Source organism: Chamaea fasciata, unplaced genomic scaffold (genome assembly GCF_029207755.1).
Source record: "Chamaea fasciata isolate MVZ Bird 193981 ecotype frontalis unplaced genomic scaffold, bChaFas1.0.hap1 SCAF_2, whole genome shotgun sequence".
Lineage (NCBI taxonomy): Eukaryota > Metazoa > Chordata > Aves > Passeriformes > Sylviidae > Chamaea > Chamaea fasciata.
Genome location: NW_027094087.1, coordinates 36,974,331 through 36,993,634, shown reverse-complemented (window position 1 = coordinate 36,993,634; position 19,304 = coordinate 36,974,331). Strand labels below are relative to the sequence as shown.

General features: G+C 35.9%; 1 protein-coding gene across 5 annotated transcripts in view; it reads left to right on the top strand.

The window, feature by feature from the left end:
• The window catches only part of SLC36A4 (solute carrier family 36 member 4), an 86,445-nt gene that overhangs the window by 43,015 nt on the left and 24,126 nt on the right, over positions 1–19,304 (top strand). The window lies entirely within an intron of this gene.

Here is a 19,304-nt window from a genome sequence, read left to right as displayed (position 1 = left end):
CTTTTTTCTACTTTGTTTGCAAGAGACAAAGGTCTCTTCATCTTTGATTGGATTTCACTGCATATGGTGTGGCAAGTTGGAAGATCCCACCATACTTCATAAATCCTGACATTGTTTTACAAACTCAGATGAGCACCTGGTGCGCTGAGTGGAGGGGTGAGAAAAGCTTGTGTTAAAAGTCCAGCATAGAGCTGGGGGACTGGTTTTGGTGGATGCTGAAAGCAGGTGGGAGCTGGATGTCTAGCTAGCTAGGCAGAAATAGGAATGAAAGTTGGACTAAGCATCACTGTGATGGGCTAAGTAAGAAATTAGGAACACATGAAAATAGAAGGAACAGGACAAGAGTCCCCAGGGGATTTGGAAAGCACTAGAAGAGATAGGCAGGTGCAATTTCATGTGGATACTGCCTTGGTATTTGAGGTATATGAATGTCAAATAACCTCAATGCTTTGAAATATTGGTCAGGATGGAATTTTTATAGTGTTGAAAAGTATTTACCCTGATTTTACATATTTAAAACACATGTCACAAATATAGTTTGGATCTGTGTTTGCTGCATCTGCTTGGGTGAAGTCTGGGCATCATGCCCAAGATTCAGCCCTTAGCCAAGCCTGTTACATGATTGGATTGTATGTCCAGCACATTGGGATTAACTGGTAAAGTGTGAAGCTTTTTTAGTTTACTTCTGAAAGAACTGGGTCATCCTGGATGGATTTCTAAAAGATCATTTGGTATTCCTATGTGGAAAGCTGTAAATTTTATCTTTCCACAGGTCCGTTTTTTTCTTGTTCTCTGTTCTGGGAGAACAAGAAAAAAACCCTTTTTACTCAAATCAGTTCCGTTATGCCCATTGCTTGAAATAAACTGCTGTTACATCATGAGTGTTTTTTACTCTCTCTTGCTTACTTGGTACTGACATCATGGTGATTCTGGGAGGGGAGAATCTGGAGAGGTTTTGTTCAGCTTAAGCAATTAATTCTCCTGTATTAACAGTTTCAAAATACGCTGAGAACTTGGAGATTGAGAGAAGATCTGCCAAGCTTTAGTCAGTGTTGATGCTAAATGGCATCAGACATATTCAGTTCTGATGCCTCACAGTAGGAATTGTGGTAAAAAATTTAGGATGGGTAAGAATATAAGTTTCCACTATAATGAAAATGTAAATATCTCACTGTCTAGCAAAGGCCTCCTCATGTCTTCTGGCTGAAGGACACTGAAATTAAATCTGCTTGCTGGATGTGTTGGAAGAAGTATGGGGAAAAAAAGGAGTAGTATTGAGAAAATATTTTATCTGAACACGTGGCAGAAAATCCTTGAAGAAGTAAGGGAATAAAATAGAAAAGAACAATTCTAGCATTACTTTCATTTTTAAAGAATAAGTTGTGTTTGATTTATTAAAGACAGTAGTGAAAGGAATTTTTTTTGGTGAATTGCTAATAGCTGCTTAAGAATATCAGCAAATATAATGGAGAAGACTGGAGTTGAGCATTAATAGTATCTTTCATCCACACATGAAGTTTAGAATATTATTTTTTTAATAGCTTAATTTAGGGCTGTGTTCCTGCAGCCGTGGTTCTCCTGTTAAAAGGAAAATTAAGAAATATGGCATTTGCATGAGGTTGTGGAGATATCACTTGAATTGTCAGCTGTTTTGATTATTACCTTGAAATGAAAGAAATTTAATTGAAGGACTGATCCAGCTGAGCATGAACGGAGCTGTTACTGAGCTGCTTGCCATTAAGTCTCAGCTTAGTGTGTAATTTTACCAAGAGGAGAATGAATGCATTATTCAGTTGAGCTTATCAGTTACATTTTCTAAATATTTCCCTATTTTAACTGTACCTGGTTTTAGAAAGGAACAGTTCTCCATGCTGAACAATTAGACACAAGATAAAATTCTGTTTACCAGATGTCTTACACTGTTTTTTGACATTGTGGCAATAAAATACTTGCTTAGAGTAGCTTCAGGAGAGGTAACATGAAGGAGTTTTAAGATCTAATAAATCTTAGTGCATAGTCTTAGAATAAAGTGATGATAATTTATATAGAAGAGGCTTACGTATCAGTTATTAGACACAGATTTTTTTAATAAGAGTTTGTTCATTTCAGAGTAATATTAATGACAGAAAAATGGAATAGTTAAATTAGTGATTTAAGAAAATTTCAGATGGTATATAAAATATTTATGTGGACTGCTAACAGGTTCATCAAAGTGGGCTTTGACACAAAATAATTGTTTATGAATTATCAAAGGAATAAAATAATATTTGATTAGGTCAGTTAATTTTTCCCCTCTGTATGTTGGGGTTTTATCTGGGGCTATTTTGGATATGGGGAGGTGATGAGCATAATTCTTGCTTCCAGGTAGAAGATCGTGTACATTGGTTTGAGGTTGAGAGATGACCATTGTGTGGTTTTTTGTCATATTCTTTGGCATGAGGAATAGGTATGTGAAATCAGATTTTCCCAACCTTTTTGAATATCTTTGCAAGGAAAATAAATCTCTTAATTTCAGGGTTAATATATCCTGATTATGAGTCCTTTCTATTGATGTGCCTTTATGAATTGTCTTATGAATTGCCATTGGTGTAGGCATCGATTTATGGACATACAGTCCTTTTTAACTGTGCAAATATTATTTTTTTACCCAGTTTTAATATATGGATACCAGATATCTGTGCTTTATAATTAATGGTTAAATGTTGTGGTTTGTTTGAATGGTGCTAGAAGTGTTTCTTGTTGCTCATTGTTCTAGAGATGTTAATGTGTAATTACATTTTCCAAATAGAGCCAAAGGGACTAGCAGAATGGTCTAATGTTAGCATTCATCATTGCAAAATTTTATATTTTAAAATCTGTGTATGGAAAGTTCAGGTTGTAAAGTAAATTCCTGAAGAGCTAAAACAAGTCCTGCGTTATCTGTTTGGGGTTTTTTTAATTACTTTGGTTTATGTTGGACTTCTTCTATTCAGGTGTTAGTTAGGATTCTGAATAAATTTTGATTTTGTACTTCAGATTTTGGAGTACAGTTCTTTCCCAAAAAATTTTTATGGGAAAGAAAGAAAAGTTATGGACTTGAATATTGGGCACTGGATATGTTCAAGAATTATCTGGACACAATCCTGTGCCATGTGCTCTTGGGATGGCCCTGCTTGAGCTGGGAGGTTGGACCAGATGACCCCCTGTGGTCCTTTCCAACCTTACCCATTCTGTGACTGTGATTCTATGATTTGTGATTGAAGTGAAAAGTAGAAAATTTTTAAAGATTTGTAACAGAAAAATGAAAAACTAATTTAGGGCTTGTCATGAAATTCGCTTGATTTTTGTTCTGAGACATTTGTTCCATAATTTACAAATCAAATGAAGAACAAATAGTTCAGCAGTTCATTCATGTATTCTGAAGCAGTTGATCATATTCTGGGGCAATAATTATTTTAATTCTTAAATTATTTGCATTAACTTTTTAATTATTAATATTTTTAAAAAACAATTTATGATTCCTTTTTGTAGTCTCCTTTGCAAATTGTATTCACTTTTGGTGAAGTGCAACTAGAAGATTCCTAATACTATTTACAGTGTAAACATACCTGTCAGTCGCTGCTCTGGAGATTTGAGGTCACACTTGATATTAATGACAAGGTGATATATGTGTTACGACTTGTCTAATTTAGCATGGAGAACTGTTCTCTGCACCTCTACAGCTGCAGTGGTTGTCCAAGCTAGACTCCTTGGAAGTAAGTGAGAGGAGGTGCTTGGAAGGGCACAGTTTGTCTGATCTGGTTTGCGTATTTGGTTCTGGACAAGTTGAACTGGACCACAGAAGTGCTTATTCCCTCTTTGGCATGTTTGAAAGAATATAGACGAGAAATATGTTGAGCATTTGATATGATAAATCCTTCTTGGGAAGAGTGAGAAGTGATGCTGATTATCATGCTCAGTTGCCCGCAGTTAAATCCCATTTTCCCTTTCTAACAATAATTTTAAAACTAACCAAGCCTGCTTTTATTTTTTTAGATCCATTCCACTCTGTATTTTCCATCTGTGTGCTTAAAAATATACTAAAGTGGTGGTGTGAAAATTCTTTGTCCAAATAACAAATATAAATATAAATATAAATATAAATATAAATATATATATATATATATATATATATATATATATATATATATATATATATATATATATATATATATATATATATATATATATATATATATATATATATATATATCCTGGCTCATAGAAAGTGAACTTTATTTGTAATATTTCAATAATTCATGGATTTGTGTTTCTCCATTATTTTAGCCCATTATATTTCTATGCATGAACTGACTAAGAAGAGAAAGTCGTTTATCAGGTTTCTTCTTAAATGTCACACACGAACCAGTGATTTTCTGTCATGCTTACTGAGTGGAGCAGCTATTTTTGTATATACCCCTTATGCATTTTACGTCTATTCAGTGCTTCATAGACTTGAAATTTCCTTTAAGATCCAGAGTCCTAAGGGGAAAGTAAAGGATTCAGCATATGGAAAAACATCCATTCCTTAGTGCACAGTTAAGAGGAAATAGATAATGGTGCTTGGCATTTTAAAAAACTCCCCATTTTTTCCAGAACATTGGCATGTGTCTTCCTTCCTCCCTATTCATGTGCTACAACACAGAATTGAAAAGTATATTGAGTTCATGGACATACCAAAAGTAATAGCGCGCTGTGCTTTACTTAGTTGGTTAATCTGAGTTGAGTGGTGTTGAATATTAATCTATATGTTTTCATTTGATAAGGTCCCGCAGTGTAGATGTTGTGATAATGAGCAACATTAATTTACTGTTACAGAAAGTCTAAGGAACCTGTCGCACAAATGACATCCCATTCACTTTTTAATCCTTCTGTTTTCAACATCATGTTCAAAGATTCAGTCGTTTCTTCCTTCCCTGTTGTGTCCTGCAAACCTTATTCTATCTAGACTTTTTTTTAAAACCTAGAGCTGACTTGCACTTCGGTCTCAGACCTTTGTCCTGGCACAAACAGAAAAGCTGTTTCCTAGAGTTTAGGGGATGGGGAGAGAAAGAGGAATACCTTTAGAGTGTATTTTTATGGTATGTGAGTCAAATTGACATCTTACTGCTTACAAATGTAGAATATCTTCTCTCTTGTCTTTGGTTTTCTTTATCCCACCACAGCATATAATTCCATATTCTTCATCATGCTAATACTAACATTCAGTCAGAAAAGAGCAAATTTGCTTTACTAATCAGCACAGCCCCCCTGTTCTCTGTTTAACTATTTTGTGTATTTTTTCATTCAGTAAGCAATGGAACAATGTTTTGACTTGCAGTAATGCTCACTGATAAAGCTGTTCTGTTGTCACAATAATGTTTTTTTGATGTCGAAAATTGTGTGTCTTGTTCTTTGAGGTTGAGTGATGTTCTTATTTAATATGGGGTGTTATGGTAAGGTTATCTCAGCTATAGTTCTTCCTTCAGTAAAAGATACTTTGAATCATCTTGCTGTCCTACTAAACTGGTGTGAACCTCCTTACTGAAGACCCCTTGGTTCAAAGTCAGGTTTCCAAAGGAATTAGGTGTATGCAATTGTTCCATCAACATTTTCCCCCACAAGTGGCTCTGTCTTTGCTGGAAAAAGATCAGATGCCATATTTTTGTTCTTCTTGCTTTTTTACTCCCCTGTCTGGTACCTTGCTGGTTGCATCTTCTGTGACCTTTCAGATTTCAACCTCCCATTTTTGCTTTTTTTTTTTTTGAATAGCCAGTCACTCTCCTATTCTGTGTTTATCCACTACTTATTCAGTAGCCACAGACTTTATGTTTTGTGACTTTGCTGCATTTATTTTTCTATTTTTATTTCTATGCCTTTCCCTTTATTTTATGCTTTAATTGTTGGACATAATTCATCTGTGATACCAGCCAAGAAGCCAGACGATTATTGGTATAAATGTATCAAATGAGCTGTTATTGTTACGTGACAAGTAATCAGCTTGACATGATGTATTCCAGATCTAAAGTCTAAGTGGTGAAGGAAGCTGCAAATATGTGGTTTATGTTTACTTTAATTATCCATATTTGATAGCTACACACTATATTTCTTGCTGGAAGGCAAAATGATGGCAAATGCTTGCTGCAAAGTGCACCACTGAGAATTTGGCAGGAGTTTAATTTTCAGACCGGGTACTTAAGATAGACTAGGCTAGAAGAATTTATTGTTCAGTTAAATGTATGTTCTAAGTGTATGTGGAGTATGATCTAACATTTAGATCCTGTTTCAAGGTGGCCATCTAGAAGTTTCTTACTTTGTGGAAGTGTTCAGTAGAATTAGGATGCTGCTCAGAGACACAAATGACTTTTGATTACAGAAGCACAGATTCTAGATGTATTACTTTTGGGAAAAAGAGGTAGTAATTTTGGACTTCATTGTGTTGAAGTCCTGTCTGTACAGTTAGTTAATTTTTAACAAATTCAAGTCAAAATAATATTTAATAAGCTAGAAAGAAATTTCAAGGCCACTAGCTGAGGTTAAGGAAAGGTTAAAGTATCATGAATGGGAACTAAAATTATTCATTTTCATGGCTCTGTTGAGCTGGATTTCTAAGATATAATTCTTATTCATCTTTGTGCCAAATAAACTGTGGAGTAGTGATAAATTAACCTGCCTTCCGAGGATATAAGAGTGTGCTGTGGAATTAGGAGAACTGTGAATTATTTGGAAGCGTTAACATTTCTTCAGTAGGAGAAAAATAACCAGAATCCTGTATATTTTGGGTTATCTCAGGTCCATTCCCATAAGTCACTGTTTTAGAAATTACTCTTTATATATTTAATTGCTGCAAGGAACTACTGTCCCGTGTAACTCTGGTAGTGTCTGCATCAAAGCAGAGCAAAGTACCTGAAGTGTTGGGCATATCCATCTTGATTGTAAAAATGAATCCAGTAAGTTACTGTCCTTGCCCTTTTATCTGTGTATTTAAAATTTGCCTTTTTCTGTGTTGCATTTGTCAAACTACAGCTTTTAGGTGCCATTCTTTTGTCTGCTAGTTTTAAGGGTCCTTTCTTATGCATATTTTGTTCCACATGTTAATACAAGCAGGCCATAATAAACTTGCAGTTGGTGTACTCTCATAAACCAAAAAGACTGATGTTAGGAGGCATTTTCCAATACTTCATGTTTAAGATAATTTTTTTTTACATGCAGTATAAAAGAATGCTAACATTCATACAATCTCTTTCACATCTGTTTGGGTTGAAAGGGACCTTAAGGATAATTCAGTTCCAACCTCCCTGCAATAAGCAAGGACACCTTACAATAGACCAGGTTGCTCAAAGCCCGCTCCAGCCTGACCTTGAACACTTCCAGGGGTGGGACATTCACAACTTCTCTGGGCAACTTCTTCCAGTGCTTAACTACACCCTTGAAGAATTTTCTTCATAATACCTAATCTAAATCTACCTTGTTTTAGTTGAAAACCATTACCACTTGTTCTATTACTCCAGGCACTTGAGCAAAGTGTCCAGCTGTCCAGCTTTCTTGTAAGCCCCTTTTAGGTGCTGGAAGGTGCTGTATCTCTCTTATCCATCAAGGGGAAGGTAGTTTAAACTGTGCTTACAATAGTGCTGGGCTTAGAAGTACACATTAAAATTTGGGAAGGGATCTCAGAGTCATTTTCCAGAGATTTCTGCATCTGTGAACTCAGTATCCACTGGAAGCAAAAAGGACAGTGAAATTGTCAGAAAGCAAGACAAAGGGCGTCATTTTGCTGTCATATAAATCTTGGCTTTCAATGGTTTAAGTGTCAGTACAGTTCTGGACTCTGTATTTTGACAAGGACGTACTGGGGTGAGAGGGGGGTGTGTGGGGAGAAAAAGAAGAAGTGTTCTCTGACTTCAGTCGACGTACAGTGCTGGGGGAGTCAGTTTCTTATTAACACATGCTGGTAAATATATATGTCTTTAAAAGCCCTTCCTTGCCAAACAAAGAAGGTAATATATCTGATAGTTCAATACAAAAATGAATACGGTAGCTATTTTCCCATGTTACTCTTAAAATTTTCATTGGCAGTTAGCAGAGGAGTAAGAAGAGAACTTAAAATTTTTGTTTACTTTTTCATTCTGTGCACAGTTGTTGTGTTTTGTTTTTTAATCAGTAGGTGGTTGAAACCCAAGGAAAAGAACAGCTTAGTTATTGAATGGTGTATATGCATAACTTAGAGTGCTCTGCTCTTGCCATGAGAGAGCTGGAATGGCAATAATCACAATAAAAATAAACACACAAATTATTGTGAGCAATTGTTTTCGCTCAAATAACTGTCATTCTATACAACATAACATTACTGGGGGTAAGCACAATAGAAATAATTGCTATGATTAAATGCAAACAAAGTGCTTGATAGCAAAATATAAAGCAAGAATACAGTATTACTGATTTGGTTACCGAAGTGCAGGGTAACATTTTGAATTCATTGAAGATAATCAGTCTTCAACTAGTTTGCAACAAAGGACTATGTACAATAAAAAGCGTGAGAAGTTTTCTTAAAAGGATCTTGGGTCCTGTGGTTCTTGATTTTCCAACTTAAATCTAAAAGCCATGAACCTAGAGCAAGTTTGTGGAGCAAGTTCAAAATCAATTCTCAGTGCTGAATATTGCCCCTCTCACTTGCCAGCACGTAAAATATAATAAAAAGTTAAATCCTTAGGCAGGCAAGGTTTCATTTCTACTCGTTATGGAAGGTTCTTTCTTAGATAAAAGAGAACAAAGAGAAGTTATAGCTTACTTTTTTTGTAACTTATTTATTCAGCTCTGTTGCTTGGAATAGCTACACTTTGCAAATAAAGATCCTAGAAAAACTGGTATGGTTATTTTCAGGATAGTTCATCTAAGGCTGGTTTTCTATGTGTTGAGTTTGCAAGCACTAGACGTGCTGAACCTCCTTTGAAGCTTTAGAGAAGACTGGAGAAGGAGTTTCAAGGTAGGATATCATTAATATTTGCTGTTCTGTGTTTTGGAAAGGCTTAGTGTTTCCATAAAGCTGCCTGCTGGCTTATGTGCAACTATAAAGTTATCCCACAAGCTGAGAATCAAAATAATTTTCTCTAATAATATCACAGAAATAAACTGCAAAATGCATTGTGCAACAAAGGGGATTATTATGTATATTCAGATATATGCCTGTGTATTTCTTATGCAGACCACAAAACAATAGAGAGAGAAAATTTATGAAGCAGACCCTAACCACTCTGGTGTAAAGTCAGGTTCATTGAGTCTCACACAGCAGTAGAGAGCAGTAGGTGATCATTCCTTATACTGGAAACTATAATATATGAAGTAAGACTAGAAATCACCAAACTAATAGCTGCGATCAAAAAACTTGCATTTAGCTATTGCTAAAATCCTAGTTAGCCTTTTTCCCTGACTGGTGGCGAGTCGCACAGCAGCTTTTCAGGCACTAAAGCACCAAGGCACTTTCTGTATTCCTCTTCTAGTAAATGTATTTATCCTACCTGCAGACCACTTTCCTGTGACCTGTTTAAAATATCTATTGTACTATATCAGTAAATTTCAAGAAAACCACTTGCTAGATGCCTCTAACAATATTTTTATCTGACACTGAAGAATTTGGATAGTGCATGTACTAATATTGTGTATGTACAAAAGAGAAAAAAACTAAAGCTGTATAATTGGGAGTAAAGACATCAAACATATTTGAAGCAATGAACAAAACGCCATGTAATTTCAGTTTCATCACTGTCGTCTGAAGGAATAGCTTTTCTTTTTTTCAACCAAAGGCAATTTAGCATACCTCTCTGTCTCCTTCCACAACTTTGTTGTACTTGAAAATGGTACAGCATTAATAGATACTGGGGCAGTGGGTACTGGACTGGATATTGTAAGTTAAAGAAAGAAATCATAAATAGTGATTTATGATAAAATACTGGCATAAATAAGTTAATATTATATTTTACTAACTGAGAATTGTAGTTCACTTCATTGAGAAATTCTTTGCCATTGGGCATGTAGATGATGCACGAAGTATTTTGAGGAAAATAGGCTGAGAAGTTTATGTTCTGCTTCTTTAGTCTTCACAGTTCAGAGTGCTGCTGTGCTGCAAGCCAGTGGCTGGTGACAGAGCTTCTGCAAAGGTCATATATGAAGTTAAAGTGAAGTTCTAAAATTGACTGTAAAAAATCTGCAAATAACAGAGTCCAGATACTTGTGCTTATGGGCAGAGTCAGTAGAATACATCCATTGCTGGTGTCAGTTCCTGGGCTGAATCAGGAAAGTCATGATACTGTGTTTCTCACTGATGCACTTCAGGTAGCTATGAAATTAGAGGACCTTGAAGAGACTTTATAGAGGCCAGTGGTTGACAGTATTACCAAAGAGGGATAGCGCATATTTTGGAGAGTTGGATAATGCTCAAGGTGTCAGTAACTGCTTCAAGAATCACTTCACCCTTCTTTGTTTGTGAAAGCATAAGTCCTGCATGGGGTACTGAACATTAGGAAAATATTACCTGGGTTTTGATGTAATTCACTGGAAATTAAAAGATAAGAATTATCTGTTGCTGTTCTTTTTCTTCATGAAAACACCTGCTCTTTTAAAAAAAGCTTTTATACTTCTGTTGTCCTCTATTTGGAACTCATGCTGTGATCTTCAGTATTGCCTGGGCTATTAAAAATTTCAACTGGCTACTTATACGTGTTGATAGGGCCTGAGAAAGATTGTGCTTGTATGTCCTTCCAAGATCTCTTTTATTACTAATTTCCTAGTTTCTTTTGCCATTTTCTTATCACAAAGTTCATTTGTTTGGAATCCCTACGTTGTGCAGCGGTATTAAATATTTCATTTCTTTCATGTGCATAGAACTATGGAAAGTTGGAGTTTCACGGAAATGAAATAATTTCCTAAGGTAAAATTTCAGTTTCCTAATGTAGAAATTCAATGTTTTTGAAAATACTCTATCATAAATACTGTTAAAATAAAGCATAGGAAAAAGTAATTTTGAAAGATGAAAGACTTTTAATATTTGGAAATATTTCACTTGCAGGAATATTAACTGAATTATTGGTAAAAATAACAATGCATTTTGAGAGCATAAGAATTTATAAAACCAGACATAATTTTCAGCTTTTATATCTGAACAATTCTTCCATCCTTAGTACCAGTAAGTTTACAAAATAAAACTTAACTCTTTTGTGCCTTTCTCCATTTTGATAGAAGTTCTTCTGTGCTGATTTACTATTGCATTGGAGTACTTTTGAGCATGGTATACTGTTTAAATTTTGGAGCAAAAGAATTGATTAGAATGTTTTAGCTTTAGTTTATAGATGAATGTGAACTTTTTGAGGTTGATAATTTCATTATCTAGTTAGTTACTTTTTGAACCCTAAAGTTGCATTAGAATCTTGAAACTTGTTCAAAGACCAGTGAGTTACTCAAAATGTAATTTAGTTTGACCTTAAATTGATCTAGGATGTACAGTGAAGTAATTTACTACAGCTCATGATTTAGAAATGAGTTTCTTAAATGGCAGCTTTTTCAAATAACAATACCGGGTAATTGAGTATATAATTGTGGTTCCCTTAATTTCATTATTCCGCAGCCTTTTCAGAAGGTTGCAATTTGGTTTTCATCACAGCTTTTTTAATCAGTGTAGAACTGTAATGGTGCAAACTATGACGCAAAGGAGCGAGATATTATTTGCTCTCCAGTGGTGGGTGCTGGTATTGGCTGCAGCCCCACTGCAGTGAGCTGCAGAATAGGTGATGTGTCTGCCTGACCTCTACCTCCGTGAGGAGGGATGATGGCAAAGCTTAAAACAATCCACTGGGGATCTGGGAGTTTCTGGAGCTCATGCAGGAAAGGCATCTTTTTGCAAGGAAGAGTTACACATGGAGAAGTAGGGCTAAATGGCAGGAGAAAGATGATACCATCATTTTTTCCTGGAGAGCCGTTACCTCCAGGAATGAGAGAGTGCTGATGGTGCTGGAAATGTTTCTTTCTGATGCCGAGGAAATTTCCAATCAACAGTACTCACACAGATGGAGAGACTAGAGAAATTTGATATAGCTGTTGGTAGTTAATGTGCTAAGCTAGTCAGTGCATGCACTGATTATCTCAGATGGACTTAATTTTTCTTTACAGGTTCAAATCTTTCATTGTTCTGAACAAAAATTTTTGTGTGCGCTTCTACATTCCAAATTTTAATTGCATTGTCTCCTATGTTTATTTGGAAATTAAGAGACAAATTGCACAATCTGTTTCAATGTTATACTTACGCTTTTGGGAACAAACAAATTCAGACCTTTAATTTTGCAACTGGATATCTCATTTAGAAGTGTAGCGGTCAGGATCCGAGATTTCCATAAGTGGAAAACAAATATTCTACAGCAGTGGAAATGGTGGTTAAACTTCCGTGATCTTTTCCAGTGACTTGTTTACAGATACATGCAATAGTTTCTCATCCTTTTAAAAGGCAGCAGAGAATTCAAAACCAAGCAAAACTTTTCCCTTTAACAGGCATTTGAATTGATTTTTCAGTTGTTCATGTTGGGAATGTGATTGGATTTGCTTTCCAAATCATATAAAGGAGAGGCTTTCTGCTATCAGAGCCATCGAGTCCCATCCATTCCAGGATTTTCCTAGGGTATGTATGGTGGTTTTCAGTCTGGATTTTGGAATGCTGAGCGCTGCTGTAGTGTTGTACTAAAGGCACTCAATATACTTCTAGGGAATGGCTCCCAACTTTTATAGTCCTCCACAGTATTGTTTGGATCTCCATCTTTTTAGTGCGGGGATTTGCTCTCTCCTTAAGTTTGTCTGTAACTGGTGTGGTACTCCTACAATCCAGGACATGGGGGAATATTTTTTTAAATAGGGAGTAATTTTTTTCTAAAAAGTATATTTCAATATAAAATGCAGAGTCGTGCTAAGGACAGTGCCTTCACAGTACAGAAATGAAGGCAAAGACCCTAGTCAAGACCAGGCTAGCATTGCACATTGCTGGCAGTGGCAGACATGCTGCAGCATCTCAATTAAGTCTGGTTTAATTACTCTGCTGTATAATCAGGTAGTAATTCTGTCTTATGGATCAAATTGCAATTATCTCTCCATTTCCATTTCATTCCAGTGACCTTCATGTGAGGCAGCTGAAAACTATAATGTAATTGTAGGGATTTTCTGTTCTATAAATGCTGATGCTTATCAATATGTAGTTTTAAAAAACCCCTTAAATAACTGAAAACTTTAATTAGATGTTTAGGAAGAAAAAAAGAAAAATCTCCCTAGCCATGGACCTGACCCCAAGCCAGTGAACTGAGAAAAGTGTTTGGGACTGAGCCTTCATGTGTGTGGTTTTTGTAGATCCTGAAGGATAAGATGGGTGAACAGATCTGGGATCGGTAGCATTTTCCTGCAAACAAATGGGAAAAGATGAATCCTTGTTTTAAAAAAGTGAAAGACATTCATGGTTATGAAGGGACAAGAAACATCTCACATAGTGTGAGATGGTATGTCAGAAAAAAATGTTTAACAGCTACAAGAGAAAGTGTGGATTAGTGCAAGTGGCAAAATGCTGTTGATCAGTATCAAATAATCTGATGGTTTCTTCTGATGGTTTCTTCTGAAATTGGCAGTATTGTAACTTTGTTAAAGAAACATACAATGTATTAAGACTGAAGTTCTATGATCAACATCTTCTTTATTGTGATACAATAACAGAGCACATAAGAACACATATATTTGGCTAAAATCTCAATTACAACTTTTTCCTAAATTTGTTGTTTGGGATTTTTTTCACACAGAATTATGCTATGGGCTAAGACAGGACACGTTACACAGATGCAAGGTTTTATTAATTAAGCCTAATATTATATAATTCAAGTACAATGCGGTTGTTACTAGTCCAGTTAAAATGACACTAACCCATAACTCATAGCCCAAGTTAATTATGATAGAAAAGCTATATGCAATGTGAATTTGCTTTACAAAATGGAAGGTTGCTCAGTGGGTACATGAGCTTCATAGATTGTTAACATGTACTGTAGTCTCAGGACCGAGCAAGAACAAGTTTGGCAAAAGTCAGTTTGACTGTTTGGTGGCTAAAGAATTGTTGTCACAGTTAAAACAAGCTAAAATCAGCTCAGGCTAATACAGGTTCAGACAAATCCAGAGACCCTGTGCTCTGAGTGTGTACAAAGCCTGTGGACTTTTTTCGGATTGTAGCAAAATAATAGACATGTTTAATTAAGTTGCATTTTAAAATATCGCTATGGATGCTGACAAATTGCATGCAAAACTGTTGGAAAAATTTACTTGAAATTTATCAGATATTTTAAAGACTACATACTCTGTTTACAACACAATTCTGTACCAACTTTTTGTAGCAGCAGAATCTTCCCTTTGCTTGCATAAGAGAGCTTCATTCTGTTAGTACCCAACTTGTAAAATGTTCTCCCATGTCCTCATATTACAATGTCCTCTTGGGATATGATGTATTCATGGAAGAACTGAATATTACATTCCATTGTTAGAAACCAGATGTTAGTTTTGAGGCTTCATCAACATTATATCTTATCTTCTTTTTTTTTTTTTTTTTTTTAATGTGGACAAAGAATTTTTTCTGTTTTCCTTGATCTACATCAACAGCATCTTTTCTTCCTGAAATAGCAATGCCAGTGTGTATGTTTTTGTCTTGTGGAACTGTAAAACATGGTACTTATACTGTCTGCATTGTGCCTTACCTTCTCTGTAAAGGATGGCCACTGAGCTTGTGATGCATATACATACAAGGATAATTAGATGTTCCTTTGTTACCATCTTATGTTCTTGCCACCTACTTGCTTGTCCAAGTGCTCTCAAGAGATGTCCTAATCATTAGGTACTTCGGAGTTCTGGAGAATTGCTGTCATTTAGCACATCTGTGACTCATTGCAAATACTTTGGTTTTGCGTGGTGTTCTCACAGTGCAGTTAATCCCCTTGAAAGGTTCAGGCTCTACAGAAAAAGAAACACTCTTTGGTCATTTATGAAAAAACTCAGTATCAAGATAATTCGACACAGGATATCTAGGAAAGTATGAAATACAAACTTTTATGTTGTTAAAAATGTTGGTATTCACAATGCCTGTCTTTGAGAATTGCACATAATTTACAATCATACAAGCTTGGAAAGTTGTTGAGGTCTTCCTGTGTGGTGAAAAATCAATTACATCAATAGGTTAAATTGTTTCATTGTGTTTATTTTATAAGCATACAAAAATCAGATTAGTGAAAGCATGCTGTGCCTTAAACCTTCATTAGCTGTTATGTCACACTGAAAAAGGTAAATGCTTTTATTACCAAGTTCGTGCAAGTACTTCAGTTTAGACTTTATGAAGTCAACCTTTATTTTGTCTTACTTTATGCTTAGTATTGCTGTTTAAATTAGTCATGTTCTTCTAATCTGTCTGTGCAACTCTTATGTCCTTTATCTGGTCAAATTGTTTTTATTTGAAGCTGATACATGTTTCTTTTACTTTTGAAAAATACTGAACTTTTGAATTGTTCATGTATCTATTTGTGTATAGAGTAGCTGTGTTACTTTGTGCACCTTTCCAGGCATTGCTTCCAATAACAACAAAAAAAGAAAAAAAAAAAACCAAAAAACAACTGGAAAAACCTGTATAAAAGCAGTTCCATTATACAAATAAGCAACAAAATAGTCTTTGAAAACATGAAAGCAAATCTAGAGTCATAGGACAGTAGAGGTAGGAAGGAAGGCACCAGAGGAGCTTGTAAGCCGTGTTGTCCTGCTCTGGTGGTTTTTGAGTATCTCCAAGGATGGAGACTACACGGCCCTTCTGGGTGACTAGGTCTGGTGTTGACCACTGTCACAGTGAAGATATTCTTTCTCATGTTCAGGAAGAAATTCTTGTATTTCAGTTCGTGCCTGCTGCCTCTTGTCCTCTGACTGGGTAGCACTGTGAAGACTCTGACTCTACTCTTTGCTTCCTCCCATGAGGTAATTGTACACATTGACAAGGTCTTCCTGAGACATCTCTTCTCCAGGCTGAACAGTCCCTGCTCTCTCAGCTCTCTCATTAATAATGCTCAATCCCTGAGTCATGTTTGTGGCTCTTTGTCAAACATGCACTAGTATGTTCATGAGCTATGCAGGTGTACATCCTTTGAGTCTAAAAATACAATTTTAAAATGCATTTAAGTGTTTTAAGAGCAAACTTTCTTTAGATCTCAGTTCTCCTTGTTCTTAAAGCTAATGCGATACTTTGAAAATTCAGCCTAACACTTGGAGACACTTGAAATAAAGAAGAGGATGGGTTCAGAAGGGTAAATATGAGATTTAGTTGAAAAAGGAGTACATTTCTAAATCCCAGTATTTCCTATAAAACATTATGAGTCACAGCTCAGTGGAACACTTGATAGATAGAGCAAAATAAAAGCCCTTAAGACTTCTTTATTGGTGAAAGAGGTGTGGGACACAAGATAGCCAGTTCCCTAAAACTCCTCATATAAACATAAAAGGTTTTTATATTTTTGGCCAGCCAAATAGTAAGATATATATGGTAGAATATGACTAAATTATAAATTCTTACTTATTTTCCAGGTTTATAAGATGACAGCATTTTAAGAAATGAAAGCCTGCAATTAATATAGGCTAGATCTAGACAATTATGTCATTTTCTGAAGTGCTGAGCCACGCAACAGATGTAACCGAAGAAAAGTGGTGATTGCTTGGTGATTGACATTTCTGACATCCAGTAGATGTTTGAATATTGTTTTCACAGTTCAGTTCCTGATACCTGTCAGGGAGGAACGTTACTAGTGCGAGGTTATTCAGCAAATTTGAAGCATCCACCCATAGCTAACAAGAGATTTGATCCTTCAGCTTTGCACTAATTTGGAAATGTTTTCAAAATCAGTACATGCACTGAACAGCAGAGGTAGTAAAAGGATTTAGCTGTCACAGAGTGGTTGCAGGTGTTGGACTCACATCTATCATGCCTTACAAGTGCTTGTAGTTTCTGAGTGGTTCCTGCTAGTGAAGAGTGGGTATACACTGTTTGTTCATTCCTGTGCCATTAGATCTGGGGCTCCATAGCACTGGTCTGCCCTAGGCTGCTCCTTCTCCCAGCCTCTGAAAGAGGGTAATGCTTTCCCCTTTCCGTAGCACTTTTTTCTTTTAACTGCTGGTTCCTGTTGCCTTGAAACCTCCATAGGCAAAAATGAGTTCTGGAGCTGAATCCATTAGTTCCTATTTATGTAGGCAGTAGAGATGCCGTTGCAGGAGTGAACTAGGAATATTTTGCTACCAGAAAAAGTTACAGCTTCCTGATGAGTTGCTTGTTATCTCACAGAAAAGACTCAAAATTGCATACATAAAAACTTTTAAATTTTGCTGTTTCGGTATATATTAGAACACCATAATGTTTTAGCTTAGTTTTTTCTGAGTCACACAGATCTACCCCATCTAGCTTAAATCACAAGACCAGACTTATTCAGTTCAACATAAGATACTTCCCTGTTACTCTAAAATTAGGAGCCATCTCTGCCATCAGCATCCTTTGGAGGGGAAAAATGCAATTTCCAATCATAGAGGAGGTCAACTCTGCCGTGAGGGATGTGATCTCTCGCTCAGGCAAAGCAGTGGTTGCAGCAGAAAGTTGGAGAAACAAGGTAATAATTACCAAAGTGAGATACTTGACTACAGATAGAAAAAGTCACAAACATTTCATTTGGAAAGTACATCTAAAACATTCTCAAGGTTGTTTTGTTTACATAAGCATGTTTCATGAAATGTCTGATGATGAAGCAAATGGTATGTAGAGGTGCTTCTTGTGAGTGAATCAGCCTTCCAAATTCAGCCCACTTAAACTTGTTACAGGAATGTACTCTCAGGCATATGAAAACTCCTTTCATTTTCTAGTGGTGTAACTAGCTCTTAATGTGGTCTACTTTTCATTGCATGAAGAGTCAATTCTGCTGTTTTTGCTTTTCTGGTCAAGCGTCTGCGTTTTATTTTTTTTAACAATTACCGGGTTTTGTCAGATGGTCATGACAAAAAACAAGAGGATAGTTGGTCTTGTTAAAATGGTGAGTGTTGAAGTGCCTCAGTCACAGATTACTGAGTTCTTTCTACTTTTGCAATACTGTGATGGAATTACGTTACAATTGCAATTTTCCAGAGGCAATTCCAGTGCGGAAAATTGATGCTGGTGCTTCACATGCATCATGATTGCAGAGCACCTTGCAAACATGAGTTAGGTAAACATGACTTTTACAATAGGTAAAGGATTTGTAAAGTACTATTGGGTTTGCAAATTAACCTGCTCTCAGAAAATAGCATTGATAACTTTCTTTACGTCAAAATAACTTGCAGTACATTGTTAAGTAGTTAGGAGAACAAAACTTGATGCAAAAATCATAAGTGCGGTGATAACTTACATCTGATGGCTCAATTTGTAGGAACACAAAGAGGAGGAAAAACCACAGAATCAAGGTGTCCCCTAGTGTGCTGAAGCAGATCTGTATTGTGAGTTTCAGGAGCAAAATGGATTATCAAGAGAAGTTCTCTGGGGAGAGATTTTCAGCAATACCGTGAAACTGTTCATTTCAAACCCTTGTTCTCTAAACGGTTTTGTAGGATTTCATATTGAGATTTTTTTTATGTCCTGAAAGTCGTCATTGTCATCACTTGCACTATATACAAGTTAGAAAAGACATTTCTTATTAGAGAATATTTGTGAGATCTTTCATTGCACTCAAATTAGAAATTACTATGCTGCAAGAAACATATTATTTATGTAAGATCTGTGGCATCATTGCTGCATTTTTAAATTCAGGCTTCTTAAACCAATAAATGAAACTGATAATCTTCCCAGGGATTTCTTACTCGTAATAAATCATGATTTTAAGCATATCTACTTTAGCTGATAAAGGATACCTTGGACATTGAAGTAATCATGGACAGATCTTCTTTCCTGCACAAAAGGAAGTAAAATATAATCAAAATTAAATAATTTTCCTACCTTATTCTATTCCAGAGGAGTTAAAAACCTGATTCTGTGAAGTTCTGTGTCTTGGTAGATGAAATGAGCAAATAAAGGGATGAGAGAGAAACAGGTGATATGTATTTACCCCAGTCCTTAATAACTATAATGCTTCTAAAAGCAGAGAAAATTTCTCGGGTTGCTTTTGTAGAAAAACTTAATGATAAACAGAAATAGATTTAGTGTGCTTTGTATCCATCACATTCCTGTTGAGAGAAAACCCCAGAACTGTGGCATCCTGAGGGAA